A 21,995-nucleotide genomic window follows, 5' to 3' on the forward strand; every position below is an offset into this window, starting at 1 on the left:
GCCAGAGAATAGACCACAATGGACAAGGAACCTGACATATCTGAAAACATATACTTGTTTTTTATATATAAACAATATCAAACTGGATGTATTTGGTGAAGTCACTCGATCACAACGCAAAGACTATATCAAACTGGATGTATTTAGTGAAGTCACTCGATCACAACGTAAAGACTATATCAAACTGGACGTATTTAGTGAAGTCACTCGATCACAACACAAAGACTATATCAAACCGGATGTACTTAGTGAAGTCACTCGACCAAAACGCAAAGACTATACCAAACTGGATGTATTTAAAACTTTGGGGTGCACACAAGACTTTCTCGTTCATATCATTCACTTCAAACAATAAGTACCAGTAATACCAAAATTAAATTTCGATACATGCAAGGCTGCATATCTGGAACTAAAACATCAGCTCCATTCGCAATTTTCTTTCGGTTGATGCATCTTAAACACTAGTGTGTTTAATAGTACTTTCAGGACTGGACTATTGTAATTCTCTTCTATCTGGTTCGTCGCAGTATCTACTTCGAAAACGTCAAAACATGGCTGTTCGAATCATCCTTAGAGTACGAAGAAATGAGCACACCCACACCCTGCTCTGTAACTTTCCCTTGCTAACCGTTCGATCCAGAATCAAACACAAAATATGTTCACTATGCTACATTTCGTTGACTGGCTCCTGTCCAATATACATATGTGACACTACCCTTGTGTGCAAAACTGCTCCGGTGGCCCAGTGGTTAAAGCGGGAAGTCGCGGATTCGAACCCCGGCCGAGCCATACCAAAGAATTATAAAAATGGTACTAACAGCTGCCTCGCTAGGCGCTCACCATTAAGAGATTAGTGACAGGACTGGTCGGCCTGGTGTCAGGATAATGTAACTGGGTGGGACATCATGCTACACGTCTGCGGCATGATGCCCCAGTGCTATACATCACAATAAACTGCCACACTGCAGACATCGTAGCTATATGACCGAATTTTTTAAAAGCTACATTAAAAATCAAAATCACACACACACACACACACACATACACACACCCTTGTGTGCACCCCATCTAGAAACTTACGTTCGTGTTAAGACACTCATTCTCATTGTTCCCACCGTTAAAACGAAGTCATGCGGCCAACATCCTTTAGTGTGCCAGGGAACAAATTGCCCATAGATCATATACATGTACACAAGGACACCGCAATCTCATTGAAAGGTGCTCTTAAAGCTCACCAAAGTCGACTGCAAGCACAGACATAATGTCTGCTTCATTAATTATTGTCAGCATGTTTTTGTTTTGTAATTTCATGGTGTTTGTTTTTCTAATCTTGTCGCTTTATGTGTTTTTATGTCTTATCTAATATTGTAAAGACCTCGGATTAGGAACTGAACTAAATCCAAGTTGTTATCATTATTATTTTATAACTCATCTTTGAGCAAATCCAAAGACTGAAAACTAGCAGACTGAAATATATTAAATGACAATATAAGACTAGAGTTGTTTATGGTACATCGTTGAGCAAATCCAAAGACTGTAAAATAATTAGCACACAATAATAAGCCCAGCAATTATATAGTCGAGCTTGAAGTTTATGCAAGGAAGTTTATTTGGACACGAGTGCGGTACGGTAGAAATAAGTTCTTGTCAATTGGTTTTCTGCTTTTTGTTAGTTGTATTTTGAAGGAACATACTATTAGAACAGATTCCATATATGAAAACTGTACATCAGTCTAAATAGAAATGAAGTAACTGTACATCAGTCTAAATAGAAATGAAGTAACTCCACCTGACAATCGAGAAGAATAGTTCAGTGACGTATATGGATAGATATAACAGCACGAGACATGAACGTTGATACCAGGTTTAATATTGCAACCGTCTTGTTAAGCGTAACTAATAACATAAAGAACAAGTCAGAGTACAGGGATATTACACGATATGATTCCAAGGGCGAAATCCTTCGCTGTATGTTTTTTTTTTTTTTTAGTGATCTGGCAAATGTTTCTACACAGCAAACAGTGCATTATACTTTTTCTTACAAGATTAAATAAACGAAGTACTTTAACTAAATATAAACTATCCGCAAAAGGCACATTTTAAAAAGGATTTTTTTTTGGGCCGAATTACTGTTTCTGAAGAAAATTTATTTCTCACCCTGAATATGAAATTCTCAGAATGGTTTAGAATAGATCAAGACTGAGATAAGGACGGTGATAGATAAACATGGCTTTTTCTTATAGTATAATATTTGTAGTGTATCATATTTGTCAGTTTGACTGCTGTCTCCAATGTATCAGTGGTCACACCAGTTTGGTCATTCTGTATGTATCATTAGCCATGTCATTTTAGCTACTGTCTCCAGTGTATCATAGACGATGTCATTTTGACTACTGTCTATATGTATCACTGGCCATGTCAGTTTGGCTGCTGTCTCCAATGTATTATTGGCCATGTCAGTTTGGCTACTGTCTCCAATGTATCAGTGGTCACACCAGTTTGGCCACAGTCTGTGTGTATCACTGGCCATGTCAATTTGGCTACTGTCTGTATGTATCATTGGCCATGCAATTTGGCTACTGTCTCCAGTGTATCATTGTCAATGTCAGTTTGGCTACTGTCTGCAATGTATCATTGGCAATAGTTAAGTGGGCCACCATAGGGACAATGGGACTTAGCATTAAAAACACCCCTGGGCAACTCTAGGGACAATGGAAATTTAACATGGAGAAAAACGCTGGGCCACTTTAGGGACAATGGGAATTTAACATAGAGTTTGGGTCTGTCTAGGGACAAGGGAAATTAACATGGGAATAGAGTTTGGGTTTGTCTAGGGACAAGGGGAATTGAATATGGGATTTTTATTTTTTTTTTTAAAGTTTTTTTAAATTTAAATTTAAATTTAAATTTAGAAAAGGGGTAGGCAATGGAAAGGCTATCTCTTTTCGAGAAATAAGGCTGGCCCTGAAAAGGGCCTTTGGGTTTATGTTAATATTAATATTAACATAGATGGCATCTGTCACATCTTCTTCTTCTTCTTCTTCTTCTTCTTAAACTCCTTCTAACTACCGGTCCATACACAAGTACCCTCTTGAGACATCCTTGTCTTTCTATGTAAACTCTCCTCATCCATTGACTAGTATCTGTCCTATCAACAACAGTCCACTTGGACCTGACATACATGAGCATCATCCTAAACATCATGGAAGACACAAGGGTGGATGACTCAATGAGCGGGTACAAACACAAACACACAAACACAAACACACAAACACATACGCTAAGAAACAATAAACAAATCCATAATCTACTATCCACACAATCGTACGTGAGCGGGTACAAACACAAACACACAAACACAAACACACAAACACATACCCTCACACTATCTTAAAAAAGAGTTAGTGTTTATATTCACACTACTCTACCTACACATTGGCAAATTGATGGTTATTTCTTTTCTAGAGTATTGGGTAGCCCTGAAAAGGGCTGTTTTTTTGGAACTTCATGGACACCTGGTTAATGGTGGCACCTTCCAGGCCTGGCGCCACATACACATCTTATCCCCCAGTTACTTTTTACTTTTTTGGGGGAGAGAGCAGAGGCAGGATATGTCGCTTCAGAATCCCAATTTTCGCTCTCTGGGATTCTGAAATTTATTCTTCTTCTCTTCTTTTCCTTCTCCTCCTCCTCTTCTTTGTTTCTTCTCTCCTCCTCTTTGTATCTTCTTTCCTCTTCTTCTTCTTCTTTATATCTTCTCTCCTCCTCTTCTTTTTTTCTTCTTTCCTCCTCCTCTCTTATCCTTCCCTCCTCCACAATGGCTTCCGCGGCCAGTTCATTCAACAGGCGCCTGGCATATTCCAGATGCACATGAAGTTCCAACAGTTTAGACAGTCTCGTGTTCATTTTTGGTGTTGATCAATCAACAAGGGTAGCTAGACTGCCCAGCGAGTTTCAATTTATAGTGAAAGCGCGGACGTGAAGGAAAACATCCCCCTAAAAAAACATAAAATTGATGTTACCTACATCATGACCAAAAACAACAACGCGCGGACCTAAAAGAAACACTCACTCACTTTTTTATGCTACCCATCACTATTTTAAAATTTTTTATAAATCACTTCAATAGACTATCCACATACGCAAAGCAATCCAATCTAACTCCAAATATACACCTCAAACACCGAAAAAACATGATTTTAATCTACTATTCATACCAACTTACTTAAGCACTTACTAACACACAAACACATACCCTCACATTTTTTTAAAAAGAGTTAGTGTTTATTTTCACACTACTCTACCTACACACATTGGCAAATCGATCGTTATTTCTTTTCTAGAGTATTGAGGTAGCCCTGAAAAGGGCTGTTTTTTTTTTGCTATGGCATTCTTTTTTAGTTCTAAGAATGCGATGTCCTCTGAGGATAGACTTTCTGGCGATAGGTCTGCTTCTTCGGAAAGAAAAGAAGAACTCTTCGGTGTCGATACGGCAATCGACAAAGCCTCTGTCAGGTTCAGGTTGCTGCTGCTGCTGCTGTTGTTGCTGCTGTTGCTGCTGTCTCTGAAGTCTGTACTTCTCTGTCCATTCTTCTTTCTCCCTGTTCATTTCTTCTCTGAAGAGCTCTTCTATCAGGTCTTCAGTGATTTTTAACATTCTCACATTCTCTATTTCTTCTGGCTTCGGTATCAGACTGTGTCTGACCCTATGCAAATTCACGTAGGCTTCGTTGAGTTTAGCTAGTTTGGAGCACATCTTCTTAGGAGGATGAGTCGACAATGGATGGTTAGACTGGAAACAACCCGGTTCTTAAAGTCAAAGCGCGGACGTGAAGGAAAACATCCCCCACACGGTTTTTGAGTCGCAACGTTTAGTGAGTGTCATGAGAGGGATAGTAAGAAATGAAAGAGCATCAATCCAACATTCTTATAGCTAAACAAAAGACAAAGGCATTTTTTTCAAAACACAACATTTTTTATTCAAAAATCACTTAACACTAAACAACAACTCTAACATTTTTAACAATAATCCAACATCATAACATCAAGCAATTTTTTTCAAAACACAACATTTTTTTCCAGTCTCATCACATTCCATCTTTAAAGTTTCTCCACTAGGTAAAGAGGGATAACAGTCTTCCATGGTTTCTAGTAATCTAGGATGACTTCTCTCAAACTGTTGATTTCTATCGTATTATCGAATTCTGCATACAGAATGACGTTCACCGTTTCATCAGGGTCTCGGTCTTTAAACTGAATTTCCACACGAATCTGGCCGGATTTTATAGGGTGGAAATGTCCCTCGTCGCTGCCTTGGTCTGGAGTGAAATCGAAAGCCCACAAAGCGTAGCCTCCTGCATAATCCTCGTACGTAATGCCGTGACTGGTATTGGTTCCTAACTGTCCGGTGGCTTCGTACAGGGACAAGTACGATCTCAAGTAATTCTTCTTGGTAAAGTCAGGTTCGAAAGGTCGGGTACACAAGGTCTTGCCATCGCGACTGACTTCGATTTTGGACACGCCAAAGTGTTGAAAGTAGAAAGGATTTTTTTCGGCAGCTCCGTTGAAGGCTGTATTCTCGACGATACCAACGATCAAACGTTTGGGTAACTGTCCTTGGAACAGATGATCTTCGATCATGGATCGCTGTCCCTTGGGAATGGTGAAGGTTTTCACTTCCACGCGTCGTATGGGATACTTGGCGGTCGTTCTGCTCAACGTCTGACTGATGTCGTTTCCCACTTTAGGTAACACTTCCACACGGCGTACGTAGAGTCTGGCTTCTAGGATTTTGGTTTTGTAACCGTCACTATCAGCCATCAAATGGAAAGCGGCACTGCTACGATTCAGTCTCAGGCGGACATCCACCCCGTTCAGCAAATACTTTTCTTGCAACCACATGTCCAAATGCAAACGATCCATCAGTTCTAAACTTGTGTCGGCTCCCGTGATTCCTTTTCTTCGTTCTACAAATCCATCATTGTTGTCTTTCTTTTCATCAGTTTCCAATATTTCAAACTTGGTAGGTTCGTCAGCTTCCATACCACACAGGCATTGAGATGAGTGTTCTTGGCATCTATTCCGTACGTCAAGAGATTTTCCAGGTAGGCACGATAAGGGTAAGTATCCATGCTGCTACTGACCAGTTTGTTATTCAAGTACAAGTCCACTCCACTGAACAAGGAATGCATGAAATTGTTGACGGGAGCTACTGCTTCATCGTCTATAGCACCTCCAGTCTTATCTAGAATTTTGACTTTCAGGTACAAGTAACTGCTATTCAGATCGATGTAATCTTCGGGCTGTCCTTTGATTTCAAACTCGATGGGAGCGGAATCGGTCAGTGAGGAGACGGGGTGAAATTCCACCCACTGGGATTCTTGCATGGTCATCATGGTAGGGGGCATGGCAAACAGATCCAGTTCCGTCTTGGAACAAGCGCAAGATTCTCGGTGTATCATTTTTTTGTCTCTTTTCTCAATAATCGAAAACGTCTAAGTCTCGAACGGTTCTTCTTTTCTTGGCCTTTCTCGCTTGAAGTCTGGTGAAAGGGTGTTTTCTTCGTCGTCTCTTTCTGCCTTGTCCTTGCTGAATGCCTGACTCGGTAGCGTGCAGGGCATTTATAGGTGTTTCTCGTTGGCCTAAAATGTCTTTGCCCGTTTGCAGCAAGACATTTTTGCCTGCCCTCATGAAGGCTTCTTTAGGGTTTTGTTTGTCGATGATGACATTTTGGAGAAATTCTTTGCCTTGCGTCAGTGCCGCATCTTTCAAGGCGTGCAATCCGCGTGTCACCATCGGTTTCAACACCGGGGCCACCGAACGAAAGGCCGATTTTAACATGTCTCCTAAGCCGGGTCCTCGCTGTCGAGCAACCCCTCGGTACACTGGATACATGACTTACGAGTCGTGAGAGAACCGTTTTCGAAAATGGAGTTTCACCGTGACTTTTCCTTTGGTGAATGAAATATTTTGTCCCAAATCTCCTTTTATAGCAATGTTGACCGTGTCCAAATACGACTTGCTGACCGGCAAATAGTGAGGATGGACAAATTCGCGGTGGACGTGGTAAGTGTTTCCACCTTCCTCGTCAGTGTTCGTGGCAGAATCCACTTTGAAAGGAATGACACGCAGTAACGGTACGGAGGTGTGTCCCACCACGTTGTACTCCACCACATCGGAATACACGAACATCAAATTCAGTCCTTGGTTCAGTTCTACCGGGGCACGAAATAACTTGCTAAAAGACTCGTTGTCGTAAACGATGGGTAATTCGTTTTTCTTGAGCATGGTCTTTCTCATGTCAATGTCTCCGCCCAACATGTCAAACAATTCAGGACAAAATAAAATGGACAGGATTTTACTCCGTTCAAATTTCATCAAGAAGCGACGAGCTGCTTTGTGGTACTCCATGGTGACACTTTTGTTGACATGCTCCAAAGCTTTCAGAAACACGACATTAAACCTGGAGGCTATGGTGCTGACCAAATGTTGACCACTAAAATAATAGCCTGGGGGAATGAACAAGTGATAGGTGGTGTACTTTTGAGTACGGGTTTTCTTGTCATATTTGACATTGCTATCCATCCACTGTTGCATTTGCTCGTCATGAACTTCCACATCAAAAAAAAATTTGATTGGGAAGGACATTGAGGAGTTGGGTCGGGTGAATCATTTCTACTAAAGCCACTTCCCAATGGGCTTCGTGATCTAACTGGATGGCTTGAGGTAATTTGGCCGTGTAACAGCACAACGTGTTCTTGGGAAACACCTCCATGGAACTGTCACTGGGTAAAGTTAAGTAAAATTGGTTTTGGTGACTCATAATTCCAGAGTTCTGTGGCTGTCCGAGGGGTTACTGGACGTCAGAGGCGTGTCTCCGTCTAAAATGGGGTTCTGGTTGTGATTGAAGTGGCGACTGGCACTGGCACTGGACACAAGGTTCCCGGGATTCCCGTTCGAGGTGAATTTCAGGAAGGGATTAGGAAGCAGGTAACCGATGCAACTGCTCAATAAAATGGTCCACAATTGTTTGTCTCCTTGTTGCAAACTCAAATTGGCGATGGCTGCCCCGATGACACAATACACCACGAAGATTTGGCAGAAAAAGACGATTTGCGTTTTAGGCACACGTTCTCCACACCACACCCACAAGGATTGTTTTTGTAAATCTTGCACAGAAGAACTAGGTGAAGGAGGAGTGGTCGACGTAGCTGCGTCTGCTGTGTGAAAGGGCATGATGGTCACTTCTTTTTATAGTCGATGACTTGCGAAGCGTCGATCCAAGAATCGAAACTGGGTGGATATCCTTTCCAACGTACTTTGACTTCTTTGACACGTCGTTTGCCCACTTTACGGGTTCTGCGTTCGAGAATGCTTTCGATGTCGTACACGTCGTCTTCTTTTTTGGTGACACGTTGTAACTCGGGCAAATAAAACGTTCCTTTGAGCACTTCTCCGTTCATGTCTTCCAATTTATAGACGGTAGGATGACGGCCATGCACTCGTCCAGTGACGCGAAACAATTCGGTCGTCCAGTTAGGTAAGTAACCTTTGTCAAAAGTGCGTTTGGTTTTGCCAATGCGCACCCAATCTCCTACGACCAACATTCCACTTTTCTCGGGGACAGCCCTCGTCGGGGACGTACCAAACAGACGCTCAAACACCAACACTTCGTTGTCGGGAGTCACGTCTTGCGGGGCACGTCCGATGCTTCGATGGTAAGATTGGTTGTACGCTTGCACCAGGTGCGGTAAGATGTCGATGTACTTCAGAGTGTGGTGATGCGTAAAATATTTCCACATGCGTTCTTTCAAAGTGCGTTGAAAACGTTCCACGATGCTGGCTTTGGTTTCGGGATTCTCGGTGGTAAAAAAATGAATGTCACGTTTCTTTAATTCTTTTTGGAAAGCTTGGTTCAGAAATTCGGTGCCTTTGTCCATTTGCCATCGAAGAGGGTGACGACCGCTTTGTTTCAACACCCGTTGCAGGGCTTGCACTAACTCGCTGCTCGATTTGGAAGTCAAGGGCACGACCCAGGCAAATTTGGAAAAGACGTCGATGACACAAAACAAATATTTGTAGCCACGATTGTAGCTGGCCAAATGAGAGACATCGGCTAAATCGGCTTGCCATTGATGATCGATGCCTTCCACTCGGGTGCGACTTCTGGCAAACTTGCGTCGAATGGGTTTGTGTAAAGTGTAGGTAGCTTGTTCTTGTAACTATCGTTGCACTTGAGGTAAACGGAGACTTTTCAGTCGAGTTTTGGCAGCACGATACAATTTTTGAACTCCTGCGTAACCTGCAGGATGGGAGGGATCGTAGTAAATGCTGGCTAAGACTTTTTCCATTTTTTTGTGTTGGTTGGCGTGTTAATAAGACACCCACTCTTGGAGGATGCTACTCTTTTTCTCTTGGGGTATTTTCTTGGATTGCAATGCTTTGCGTGTGCGGCCAGCAATAGGTGTCGAAGAGGAGAAGGATGTCTGAGCGGGGGATATCGGTTCTTGTTTCACTTCTGTCTTCACTTTCTTTTTCTCTTGTGATGAAGAAGGGGTGGCCATCATCTTTTTAATCCATCCAATTCTGGAGGTAGGTGGTGTTGTTAACTTGCGTACTTTTTCTGGTGGAGTTTGAAACCCTTCCTCTTCTTCTCCTTTTTCTGTCTTGGTCACGGGTACTGGTGGTACTGGTACTGGTACTGGTACTGGTGATGGTGCTGGACTTTTCATCAAGGTCTTAAAATCTTTCAGAGTGGGTAGAGCTGTTTCGTCTAAAGCTTTCTGGTGAAAGAGTTGCAGTCGTTGCAAGAGTTGACCGTACTTTTGCGATTTTTCTGTTTCGGACAAATCTTGGCGATCCATCAAGGACTGCAATTCGTGTTGTAACTGGGACATCTCGCTCAAATGGGGATTGGGAGGTAAATGCGGGGTGTGTTGTTCTTGCCACCGATGGTATTCCATCCATCGTTTGTAAGGCACTAAAGCTAGTTTTCGTCCTTCCATGGGGTTGTCAGGGGTCGATTCTGAGATCTTGGGACTTCCGAAGGCCTTTTTATCTTGCTCCCACCAGTCCTCCTAACATGGTTCCCAAGACTTCTTTCAGTATGGGGCCTAACAAGAGAGGTAAAATACCTCCACGTTGCACTAACATCTTTTTTTGACGAATGGGAATTTTCTTTCGAACCATTTGGCGAAGAACGTGACGATGTTTGCTTAAGCATTGTTTCTGGTGTTTGGACAAAGGGATCGTGCCTTTCAAAACGTTCAAACAACATTCGCACACGGTATCGATGACCTCTTTGGAGGCTGTTTGAATGAGTTTTTTTCGTAGGGGTGGAGAAGCTTTGGACAGGACAGATAACATGTCCCCATGTTTGGCTAAACGTGGTGGCAGTCCTTTCCTTTTCTTTCCTTGGGGTTTTCTGGAGGGTGACATCTTTGAGTCTTCAGGAGCACCAAAAAAACACTGATACCCGACTTGGTCACAGGCCTTTTTTATACTGGAACGCGTCGCCACTGATTGTCTTGACGTCGTATCAGTTTGAGGACAGGCATGACACGTCGTGCAGGGGTACGTAACGGACTAAATCGAGCCAGTTCTTGCTTGGACAAATCCAGTAAACTTTGTAACATGCCCGATCTTTCTTGAACTTTGATTTTGGGAGAAGGTACTTTGTGAGCAGCAGCCACTGCCACTAAATTGGAAGGTCCTGCCACTGGGGAAGTTCTTTTGGGGGTCATCAACGGAGAAGTTCTTGGTGTGATCAACGTCTCCAAGTACTCTTCAGTTCTGGGTGTCATTAACGGAGAAGTGGACAAACGTGAAGCTGCCGGAGACGCAGTCACCGCCGTGGCAGGTCGTGGTTTGCGAGTGTAAGGTTGCGTCCTGGCCGAAGTGCCTCTCTTGCGACTAGTTTTCTGTGGACTTTTCTTTTTCTGGGGGCTTCTTTTCTTTTTCCGGGGTGGTGGTGGTGTCTGGTCAGAGGAGGGTCCTGCCACTGGAGAAGTTCTCCTTGGGGACCTGGTCTTTTTCTTCTTGGGGCTTCGTTTGACTTTTGTCTTGGGGATAACTTTGGGGGTATTAGGATCCCATCTTAAGAGTGAGCGAATGATGACCCCTCCTAGAGTACCGCTCCCTCCAGGTTTCAAAATGATTTGTTTTTTGGTTTGACTGTCGATGCGGGGATCGGCCAGTTGGACCAAAGCGACTTTGTTTCGATCGAAAAAGCGTTTGGTTTGATGAGGAATCTGAATGATTCCTTGGAGTAATTGACGTGCCGTCACCGTGAACCATCGTAAGACTTCTTTGAGACTAGCTTCTAAGACACGAGCTCGTGTTTGTGGATCTTTTTCTCGACTGATGCCATACAAGGCACGAATCAATTTGACGGGAAGATGCGACTGAAGGGACGTCATGTTCGCACTGAGAGTGAGACAGACGAAAAAGGGTCTGAGGTTTTTATAGATTTTTTTATGGGGAGTGAAATGAAGTCGAGGACGGAGACGTGTACAGGACAGGCCCTCCGTCTTGGCACCAGTGGTGAAACAAGTGGGTACGAAATCGCAAATCCTCGGGGGTCGTAGGTTTCAAATCGACGAGTAAATAGGCGTGTGGCGTTTGAGTGGCATCGTCGTACGCCTGAGTCAGCCAAGGCGTTCCTAACTGTTTGGCTAAGACTTGCACTTGCGATTTATCTCGAGGGCTTTTAAACAAGACCACGTAATGCGCATTGAGACTGATGGTGCGATGGGCTTTACTTTGTTGAAACAAATTTTGGGTGATGTAAACGACACTGGCATTACGGTGATGCCCTTTGCGCGTGAACCACAGTTTAATTTCTTCTTCGTCTTCTCCTAACATGTCGTCGAAAATGACCAAATGGGTTAGACGGGAGTCAGAGACGATGCCATCGTCTTCTTTAGGAATGCCTTCCACAAACACGATGGAATCGCCTTGACTTTCTCGCAAGAGGCTGTACGCCGATTGCCACTCTTTGTAACACCACACGATTCGTTGAGGGGGTCGATCGATCAAATGATGTTTATGTTCGATCAAACGTTTGACGAATTCGGTTTTGCCTGAACCGCTAGGTCCAGCAATGAGCATGTTAAAGGGATGGCGAAGATACAAAGCCTCCCAACTGGCACGATCTAAGTGTTCGTCGATGACTTTGACAGTGGAGGAAGAGGGAGCAGAGACAGCAGAGGTAGCCATGGAGTGAGAAATGTCATTTGTGACACGAAAAACAAACAAGACAAGAGTTTATATACTTTTTCAGAACACGTTTATTGAATGTTTTAAACATGAATACGAAAGACAAAAATGCATAAAAGCCAAAGGCTTAAGTACAAGAATAAAAGGCACATGATAACCATGAACGTGGAATAAACAGAAGTGTCTGTACAACATGTTTTGGGTAAAGTTCTAACCAGTTCTATAGTAAGGGTAAGGTCACACAAGTGTCCTCCCGAAAGGGTCTTTCAGGCCTGTCCACGACAGTCCTGTCCTGGGTGACGGGTTCTTCTGGCACCGTCACTAACACAGGTTGAAAAGTAACTTTTTTCCTTGAATAACTCTCGTGCATACTGGGCCACCTCTTGTGTCCAAGCCTCAAAACCCTGGTCTCGGTGATGTCCAACATTTGACTCCTAACCAATCTGGTTTCTTCTTCGTCAACGACATGGTAAGTTACTTCAATGAACAATGAACTATCGATCTTGCCTAGGGTTCCTTTTCATATACAGACCAATACCGACGTGACCGTACGGTAAGGTGAAGTGATTGGGAAGTCGCACTCGCTTCTGGTATACAATTTGATAGACTTTTTCCAAGGGTCGACTGACGATGTGGTGAGTGGGTAAACGTACAATCTTGTTCGGTTGATAGGTGGTCACTTTAAAGTTTCCATCCTCTCCCGATTGCAAGGCTTCTTTCAATACCCCAAAGTTGACCACTCGACTGGTACGATGATTCAGAGTCAGTCCTTTCACTTTGCACGTCGTGTGCACTTCTCCTTGTTTGTCCCGGTATTCGTAGCCGTAATTTTTGGGACCACCACTGACGAAACTTAGAATCTTGTCGTCGGGATGCTCGTCTGTCCAGGCTCCTAAACGGTCTCCTTCGATGTCAGGGTGCTGTTGAATCGGGTGATGGATGTAAATGCAACTGTCCGTGTCAAAGTACAGGACGCGTTCTTCTAACAGTTCTAAAGCTTCGTACAATTTTAAGCGATCATGAGCTGTCACGTAAGCCGCAATGATGACATTTCCAAAATGGTCGTCTTGTACAAAGTCCAGATCTTCTTCGTAATTGACCAAGATCAAATCCTCGCGAACGACGTCCACGTGTTTCATGTATTTGGTTTTGTCGTGAATCATCTGGAAGTAGCGGGAAGGTTCTGTCAAATATTCCGTCTTGGGTAAACACGGTCGTTGTGCCATTTTACCCCACAAGCAATTTAACATCACTTTGGCAAACGATCGCCTGCCTTCGTTTTTTTCGATGTGGTCTAAAGAGATGCCTTCTTGTGCGTAGTATTTCTCTTTGAATTGTATTTGGTCTTCGGGAGTGTGACACCAGGAAGGATAGCCACTGGCTTCTTGTTTCAGTTTCAAAAAGGCATCCACGTAGTCGGCGAAAATGCCTTTCTGAGTAGGGTCACCCTTGTGGTACTGTTGTGTCTTGGGAAAGTGGCAAATTTCGTACACTTCTAACAGTTGGTATCCCATGTCCAGAGCTTTGAACAATTCCACGCTGACCCAGGTTCCCGTCAAGGCCCGTTCTTCCTGGCTGTGATGGCAAGGTTGGTCCTGGTTGCACGTTTCGGCACAAGTACGGCACAAGGGAAACATCAGTTTGCCTTGACAATGGTGAGGTAAGACGGGATGGTATAGGTTCGTGGGAGGCAAAACTTTACACTTGATCAAGCCTTCGTATTGTCGAATGTTTTTCAGGTCGATGTGTTCCGTCAACAATTGCGGGTGCCCTACAGGAAAGCGACAATATTTGCACACGTAGGGATACAGCGAACACACGTCCAAGTATTTGATTTCTTCTCCTTTCTCTTCGTCGGCTTGGTACAGCAAACAGGTGGCATTGGTCCTTCCTCCGTACAAACTATCCCTCGGGTTCAGCGGGTCCACGAACTGGTAACTTTCCACGAGGCGTTTAAACTCGGGATCGGTTTTCATACGGTGATCGTACTCGTGTTCCCACATTTCTACCACTTGGTATCCTTGCTGTTCTAACTTTAGGCGTCGCTGACAAGTGTCCTGGTACAAGTCTTCCATGATTCGTTGCAAAAACTGATTTTTAGTGCCACGGTCAGGGTAACAGACGGGACATCCGTGAAATAAGCAACCGTTAAACTCGTACACGATCTTGGGGTTTTCCAAGTCCCAGCCATCGACCGAATACGTTCCGATGGTCTTTTCGCCTCCTCCGTTGCGGGCATGCTGAATCCATTTGTCTTCCTTGTCGCACAAGTAATGTAACCAACGTAGGGCTTTGACCGAGTATTGACGCTTGACATAGTGGGTCGTTTGAGGACTGATGACAGCCACGGTGTTTTCAGGCATGAATCGTTGGCGGTACACTAAGGAACACGCTTTGGCAATGGTGCAAGCTTCTTTCAAAGGATCGACCCCTCCGTGTTCCATGAACAGTTCTCGAAATTTTCCACAGCAACGCCGTAAAATGTCCACGTCGGAACGACAATACTTTAACATTTCTTCCTGAAAGTCGAAAGGGTCCGAGGCGTGAGCTTGGTACCAAACGTAGAAAGCTTCTCGTTGTTCGGTACGCATGTTGTCGGGGTCGTAATAGTGAGCCTCAGGCAAATGGGGTAGAACAGCATGTTGATTGGCTTCCGTATTGAAAAAGTGTGGAAAGTACCCTTTAGCCATTTCTGTCATTCCAAACGTTTTAGGCATTCGGCTCAAAGGCATGGCCAAGTGACTCATCGAATCTTTAAACTGTACTTGCCCCACTTGCATGAAAATGATTTTGGCTCCGTTCAAAATCACTTTAGGACGTTCGGTGCCATGTTCCGTATAGTACCTCAAAAGAAACTGTCCATCGTATCCGGAGAAATTGTGAGCTATCACCGTGGCATGACGATGACAATCTCCGTAACGTTCGATGTCCTCTTGGCTCCACGTCTTGTCGATGGGGTCTAAGACCCATTGGGCAAAATCGGCTAACGTGTTTGGTCCCCGAAAGATTTTTTCACGTCCTCCAGGAATCTTGCTGCAGTGAGGGCAATGACTGAAGATAGGTTCTTGAATACACTTCTCGCACGCTCGATGAGCCACGCAGAAATTAGGGATGTGAATGCCAGTCTCTTGCATGCATTCGAAATCGAAAAAGATGAAAATGCCTTTCTTCTTGTGACCGTCCTCTTTCTCTGGTGGGGGTTGGTATTTTTGCACGTAACATTCGTGTTCCAAGTCCACGATGTGGTGACAAATGTGACATTTTTTCTTTCCTCGACATACGTGTGCCTTGGCATTGTTGGTACGTATGCCTTGTCTACACGTAGGGCACAATCTCAGGAGTTGACAAGCACATTTCTTCTGTGAACCTTGTGTTTTCAAATGTTGTTGGTAACAGGTAGGGCTGACAAACGTGCGCAGACAAGTCGAACAAGGCACTGGTTCTTCGCTCAGACAGGGTGGAGAGGCCAAACATCCTGGGCATTTCCATCCACAATGCTTGTGTTGCTCTCGATTATTATAACCATAGTCACATTTCTCACAGTAATATCTGTATCCCAGGAATCCGGTGATACTGGTAATGGTATCGAAATGGTCATCGTGATGATAAACATGAATGTATTTTCCGTCCTTAAAGTCTTGGCCTCGAAACAACAGAGACCCGCGCATTTCTTGAGGGTGCACTTTCAAGGTGTAGCGTGGAGCTAGGGCATCTTGCAATTTTTGCATCTCAGGAATGCCACAGGGTGTGTCTTTGGACAGGCCAGCTTGTTGCAACAGGAGTTCTGCTTCGTTTCGTTGTTTGGTTCGGTTCGATTTTCGAATGTTCTCCCAGGTTCTTTTCCATTCTGTCGTGTCGTTCTTGTTGGCATAGGTTCGTCCCACCACGATGGCACGGGCTAAACACATCTGGTCATGAGGATTGTGAATTTGGACAAGACTACGCTTAATGCTGCGAAGCTCGTTCACCAATAACATCTTTTTGCGTCCTGTCCCTTGAGGAAGAGAGACGTGGGCCATTTTCAGTGTGGCTTTACCATCGGTGATGTCAAACTGGTCATTAGATTGTTGTACGTGTTGAATCTTGTCCATGATTTTGGAAGGGGTTAGTTCTGCAGGTCTGCTAAACTCGATCCAAACAGGGGATTTCAAACCGTCGTGATCTATGGATAGTGTCAAGCGATCGTCTTCTTTGGGTTGACATTGTCGCTTGAGTGCGGTGAGCAAAGAATCTCACATCTCGGTGATAAATCCTTCTGCTTTCTCCAAGGGTACGTCGGTCTTGAAATCTTTAAACTTCACCGTGTAGGTGTAAGCCGTGGTTCTAAATTTTCTAGAGGAGCGCTTTTCCGTCTCTCGAATGGAATAGTATTTTTCAGGGTTGACTAAGGGTGGTGAACTTGGTTTAGAGGTTTCAAATTCTGGTTCACTCATGTCCTCTTCAAAATCACTGGCATGAATCTGTGCCAAGATTTCAGCCCTGGTACGAGGCGATAGATCACGTTTCTGCCTCTTACTTTCTTCTTCTTCTTCTTTCTTCTCGAATGAATAGGATCGTTTCATCTTGAGTGCAAAACGTCAAATGACTCAAGTTCAAACACCATAGACTAATTTATAGTCTTGGCAAACCAGCGTATATAAAAAGGGTGTGTGTCTTGTCCTTTCACTATTCATTTCACTCTCAAGCTGAGCACAACGATGGAAGAGACTACCCAGATGGAACATTTCGTCAGAGCTTTGCGAGGGGTCATTAGAAAATTCTCTTCAGACCAGCCCACGGACTACTCTCCTTCCTTTCGAGATATGAGTCAAGATACTTGCTATATCTGTCAGAAGAAAGGGCATTGGTCTTCAGAGTGTCCAGACCGTCAAAAAAGAACAAAAACAGGGGCTAAAAAAGACAAAAGTCAAGATACCTGTTATTATTGTCAAGAAAAAGGACATTGGTCTCCAGATTGCCCAAAAAAGAAACAAGAGGAGTCAGAAGAAAAGAAGGATTCTTCAGAAGAAGAGAGGGATTCTTCGAAAGAAGAGAGGGATTCTTCAGAGGAAGAAGAGGAAGAAAGAAGACAATTCTATTTAAAAGAAGCAAAGAAACAGGAGAAGAAAAGAAGGGAAGAAAATGAGGAAAAAACGGTGAAGAAATTCAAAAAACAGAGAGACTAAACAAGGAGAAAGAAGAAGTCAATGAACTTTTAATTAAAGTGTTCTGTGGTGAATTGTGAATTGGATTGTAAAAAATGGAGAAAAGAATACATGAATGATATGAGGTAAGTGTCTTTGAGTTTTGATTTTAAAATAAGAAGCTACACTCACGCACTCATACACAGACACGTACTATAAGGGTAAAATGGGTGGGGTTTATTTTTGAGTTATTGGCAAATTGAAATTGTATTTCTTTTCGAGAAATGTGGGTGGCCCTGAAAAGGGCCTTTTTATTTTGGTGTAGGGGTGAGTTTAACCAATCAACTTTAACTGCCTTAAGCCTTTGCCACGGCCAAGGCCTACTTCTGATGATTGGGTTGAAATCACTAAGGGTGGTACGACAGGCTTAGTCACAGGGTTGGCGTGTTTAGCTCGGGAAGGTCGTATTCTCTTCGGTCGTGATAAAGAAGTCTGATACATTTGTTTCAGACTTCTTAACTCCGCTAAAATGTCCAACAGTACCGTAGCCGTTTGATTTTCACCCTCTTGTTTCTTTGCTGCTACTTCTTCTTGCTGTTGTTGCTGTTGTTTTTTTCTTACCTCTTCTTGTTGCTGTTGCTGTTGCTGTAGGAGAAAAGCTTGTTCCGCTTCCTTTTGTCGTTGCATAAATTTCTCCAATTCTTCTTTCTGTCTCTGTCTAAAATTCTCCACTTGCGGTAATGAAGAAGGTAACGAAGGTTCCGGAACAAATTCTTGCGAGGTAAGAAAATCCACAAAATCCCAATGTGCCTCTTCTGAAGTAAGTCCGGGTTCCCTTGGGCAGTCTCCCCTGCTGGTGCACCCCAATGGATCGTTTTCTGAGTTTCCGTCATGTTGAATCACTGTCGCATAGATTGACTGCACACAAGCGCTAGCGAATCTATATAGACCAACTGACGTCACAGACTACTCTCTTCGGATTGGATGCGGGCTGACTGAATTTTGTAACGCGTGTTTGGATTGGTGAATGAACTCAATCCGTTTCAATCCTGCCTCTACCTATAAATAAGCGCAGTTCAGTGCATTGATTCACCTGTTCTCGTCGCTTCAAGATGTGGACCGATGTGCAATCTTCTACGCTTGTGTCTTCCATGATGTTTAGGACGGACATACCCATGTATGTCCGATCCAAGTGGGCCGTTGTCCACAGGACAAACACCAGCCTGTGGATACGTAGGATCTACGTAGAAAGACAAGGATGCCTGAAAAGAGTGCTGATTTACGGACCAACAGTGAGACGTAGCCTAAGGACAAGAAGAAGACCAATGCGGTACCATTTATGTTAATGAATACATTAACATAAACCCAAAGGCCCTTTTCAGGGCCAGCCATATTTCTCGAAAAGAGATAGCCTTTCCATTGCCTACCCCTTTTCTAAATTTAAATTTAAATTTAAATTTAAAAAAACTTTAAAAAAAAAAAAAAAAAATCCCATATTCAATTCCCCTTGTCCCTAGACAAACCCAAACTCTATTCCCATGTTAATTTCCCTTGTCCCTAGACAGACCCAAACTCTATGTTAAATTTCCATTGTCCCTAAAGTGGCCCAGCGTTTTTCTCTATGTTAAATTTCCATTGTCCCTAGAGTTGCCCAGGGGTGTTTTTAATGCTAAGTCCCATTGTCCCTATGGTGGCCCACTTAACTACTATTGGCCATTTCAGTTTGGCTACATTTATTAAGCTCAATCTGAAAACAAATTTTATTTGTGGATAAATTCCCAACTTAGCGGTCAAAATCTTTCAGCTTTACGTAAAGGCCATATGCTGCCCTCGTTTCTTTAAACAGCGAATCAATTGTCATATCCAGTTCTAATGATAGGAAAGACATAATAAAAGGATGCAAGGAGTTCACGCGCAGATTTCGCATTAAGAACGAACCAGGTTCAGACTCCAAGTCAATTCGTTTTTATCTTTCTAATAAAACCTCGCTATTTTCAAAAACAGCATACGGGTAAATAAAAGAAAAGGTATAGAACTTAAACACAGTCAATTCTTAACGGACAACAAATACACAGACAGGGGACGAATGCTTTTGTCTGGCACGATTTTTTTGGAAACATTTCAGTAGTTTCCGCATTGTCACTCCAGACATGTTCTCACTGTCAATGATTTGTGGACCCATATCTCTGATACATCTGAATGGTTCAATCCGAAGAGGCTGTATGTCTACTTTTACTGTAAGGAGATGTACTCCACTATCAATTTAAATGATACAAAAGAGGTCTGGGGTATAATTCAGATGAAACCTGTGCAAAATGACGCACATTGTTGCCTATCAAAATACATGTATGTGTACTTTCAGGCTACAGTTTAAAGCGCATTTTGCCATTTGTAGTGGATGAATCTAGACTCTAGATAATTACAGATAACAAAACCAAATAATAGGTGATAACAAAATAGATAATATTTTAAAGAACAATGAATATGATTAAAAGTTACCTTAGACTTGTATACGCCTTTGCTTAAGCTGAAGTGTTCCACCTGAATACAACTATAAATGTGATATTTGAAAGTGTTTCCGTTGCTTGATGCGTCTGTTAACTTGCCAGGTCACACTTCAGAATTAATTACTATAAAGTTGTTCTTAAAGTTATGCATAATATGGACATTTCTATTAAGAACAAAAACATGCATGCAATTAAAATGTCTAGGTTTTGTGCGGAACTTATCGGTGTGTAGTTAGTGTTTCCTTTGTACCAAAAAAACTACAATAAAGACTGTCATTATTCAAAAGGTAAGGTACACTTATGCAAATTGTAAAGAAAATCGTGAGCAACAAACAACAGTTATACAAGTTAACAACTGTTACAGATATTTTTAGCGTAAACGGTAATATATATATATATATATATATATATATATATATATATATATATATATATATATATATATATATATATATATATATATATATATATATATATATATATATCACATTAAATTTCGTCAAATCGAAAACCAGTAAAAGAAAGAAAGAACAAAAACAGCAAACACAATAGACGATCTATGAGGAAATTATATTGTTACTAATCCTTGGCTAGTCACATTTGAACAACTACCGTCCCATAGCCCCTTCAAGACATATCGTAATGCCAGTATTGAATACATGTACGTTTTCTCTCATTATGAATACTGAAGCATACATCTGTTATTTCTAATATCATCGTATAGATACGACTGTATGTTTTCCGGAAGTTTCGATTTTCAAGTGTAAATTTTACTCAAATAAGAACATGTACAGAGTAAAATGTGTTACGTTTCATTTCAGAAGACTATATATTTCAGAATATAACTTTTTTGGCGAGAAATTTCTGCATAACTACGGTTTCTATGGCGTTGTAAAGACTTGTTCTTGTCTGAACATATTATTTTGTCATAATTTCAATTATTAAATGTATTATAACACGCACAACGAATGTTCATTAAACAAACGAACAAAGATATTTTGTCCATGGGTTGCCTTCGTAAGAGTTTGATTTTTTTAAAAATGGGGACAGTACCATTCCAACTTGTTTAGCTTCGTGAGGTGTTGTCGGTGTTACCCAAAGTGAAAGCATCGATGAGATAGCAGATCCTTTAAAATGCTGTCTGAATGTTTCTGAAAGTGCTGAAAGGAACAATTCCCTTGACGAATACACGACGATAAGGACGACATTGTCACATTCTTCGAAACGTAATCACTATAAAAAAGCGCTCGTTCATCCAGGGAGATCTCTTTCCATGCTGATGGTTCCGTCGTCAACCCAAGTCGTTGCTCCCGTGTCAGGAATGATTTTAGATACTCCTGTACCTGTGAACGTTTAGGTGACATAAAAATGATAGTGTCTTTTCTAGTGAATTCAATATTGTACTGCTTGAACTTAATGGTGGACGAAGATTCTAACACAAGGTTCCTTATAAAGAACGGATAGAGCTCCGCCTTTGCCACGAGCAGTGGATAGCCCACTGAATCCTACTGAGACGACTGACGTACAAAAAGAGTCACAATTGTTGATCTATCAACCAAACTTGCCACCAACTGAAAAAAACACAACGTTATGGACATCTTTCAGTGGCCTCAAGAATTTGATGTAGAAGAATCAGATCCGTTGCAAGGACAACGACATAAACTGCCAACGCGGTAGAACAGAAGAAGAGAGATTGAGTGTAAAATATGTTAAGCACTCATTACACAAATCCCGCAGCGATGATAACACCTTCACCTACACCGATTCGACCAAAAAAAAAAAACGAAAACCTGAGTCAAAAAGGTGATATTCATCATAAGGAGAAAAGAAAGAAGTGAAGAAAAAAAGTAAGAAAAATTGAAGTAAAGAAAGAAAAGATGAGGACAGTAGTGAAGTGGGATACCCTACGGACAATGGAAATTCCAGTCAAAAAACACCCCTGGGACACTCTACGGACAATGGAAATTTAACATGGCGAAAAATCGTGGGACACTCTACGGACAAGGGGAATTAACATGGGAATAAATCGTGGGACACTCTACGGACAAGGGGAATTTAACATGGGATTTTTTTTAAAAAAAAATTTTTTTAAAAAAGGGGTAGGCAATTCAAAGACTATCTCTTTTCGAGAAATATGGCTGGCCCTGAA

General features: G+C 42.4%; 1 long non-coding RNA gene across 2 annotated transcripts in view; it reads right to left on the minus strand.

Annotated features, from left to right (window-relative positions):
• LOC149795629 (uncharacterized) overlaps positions 1-20,062 on the minus strand; it is a 34,510-nt gene extending 14,448 nt beyond the window's left edge. Inside the window, exons 1-2 of one of the 2 annotated variants that reach the window (XR_016422373.1) lie at positions 19,839-20,062; positions 1-40 (exon numbers count right to left, since the gene is read on the minus strand). The exon at positions 1-40 is cut by the window's left edge and continues 50 nt beyond it. This is a non-coding gene — a long non-coding RNA (uncharacterized LOC149795629). The remainder of the gene's footprint in view (positions 41-19,838) is intronic. The other variant, XR_016422374.1, reaches the window with a different exon arrangement.
• Positions 20,063-21,995: the final 1,933 nt, after the last annotated feature.

This window comes from Sinohyriopsis cumingii, chromosome 7 (assembly GCF_028554795.1).
Source record: "Sinohyriopsis cumingii isolate HCF-2022 chromosome 7, ASM2855479v2, whole genome shotgun sequence".
In the NCBI taxonomy this organism is placed as follows: Eukaryota; Metazoa; Mollusca; class Bivalvia; order Unionida; family Unionidae; genus Sinohyriopsis; species Sinohyriopsis cumingii.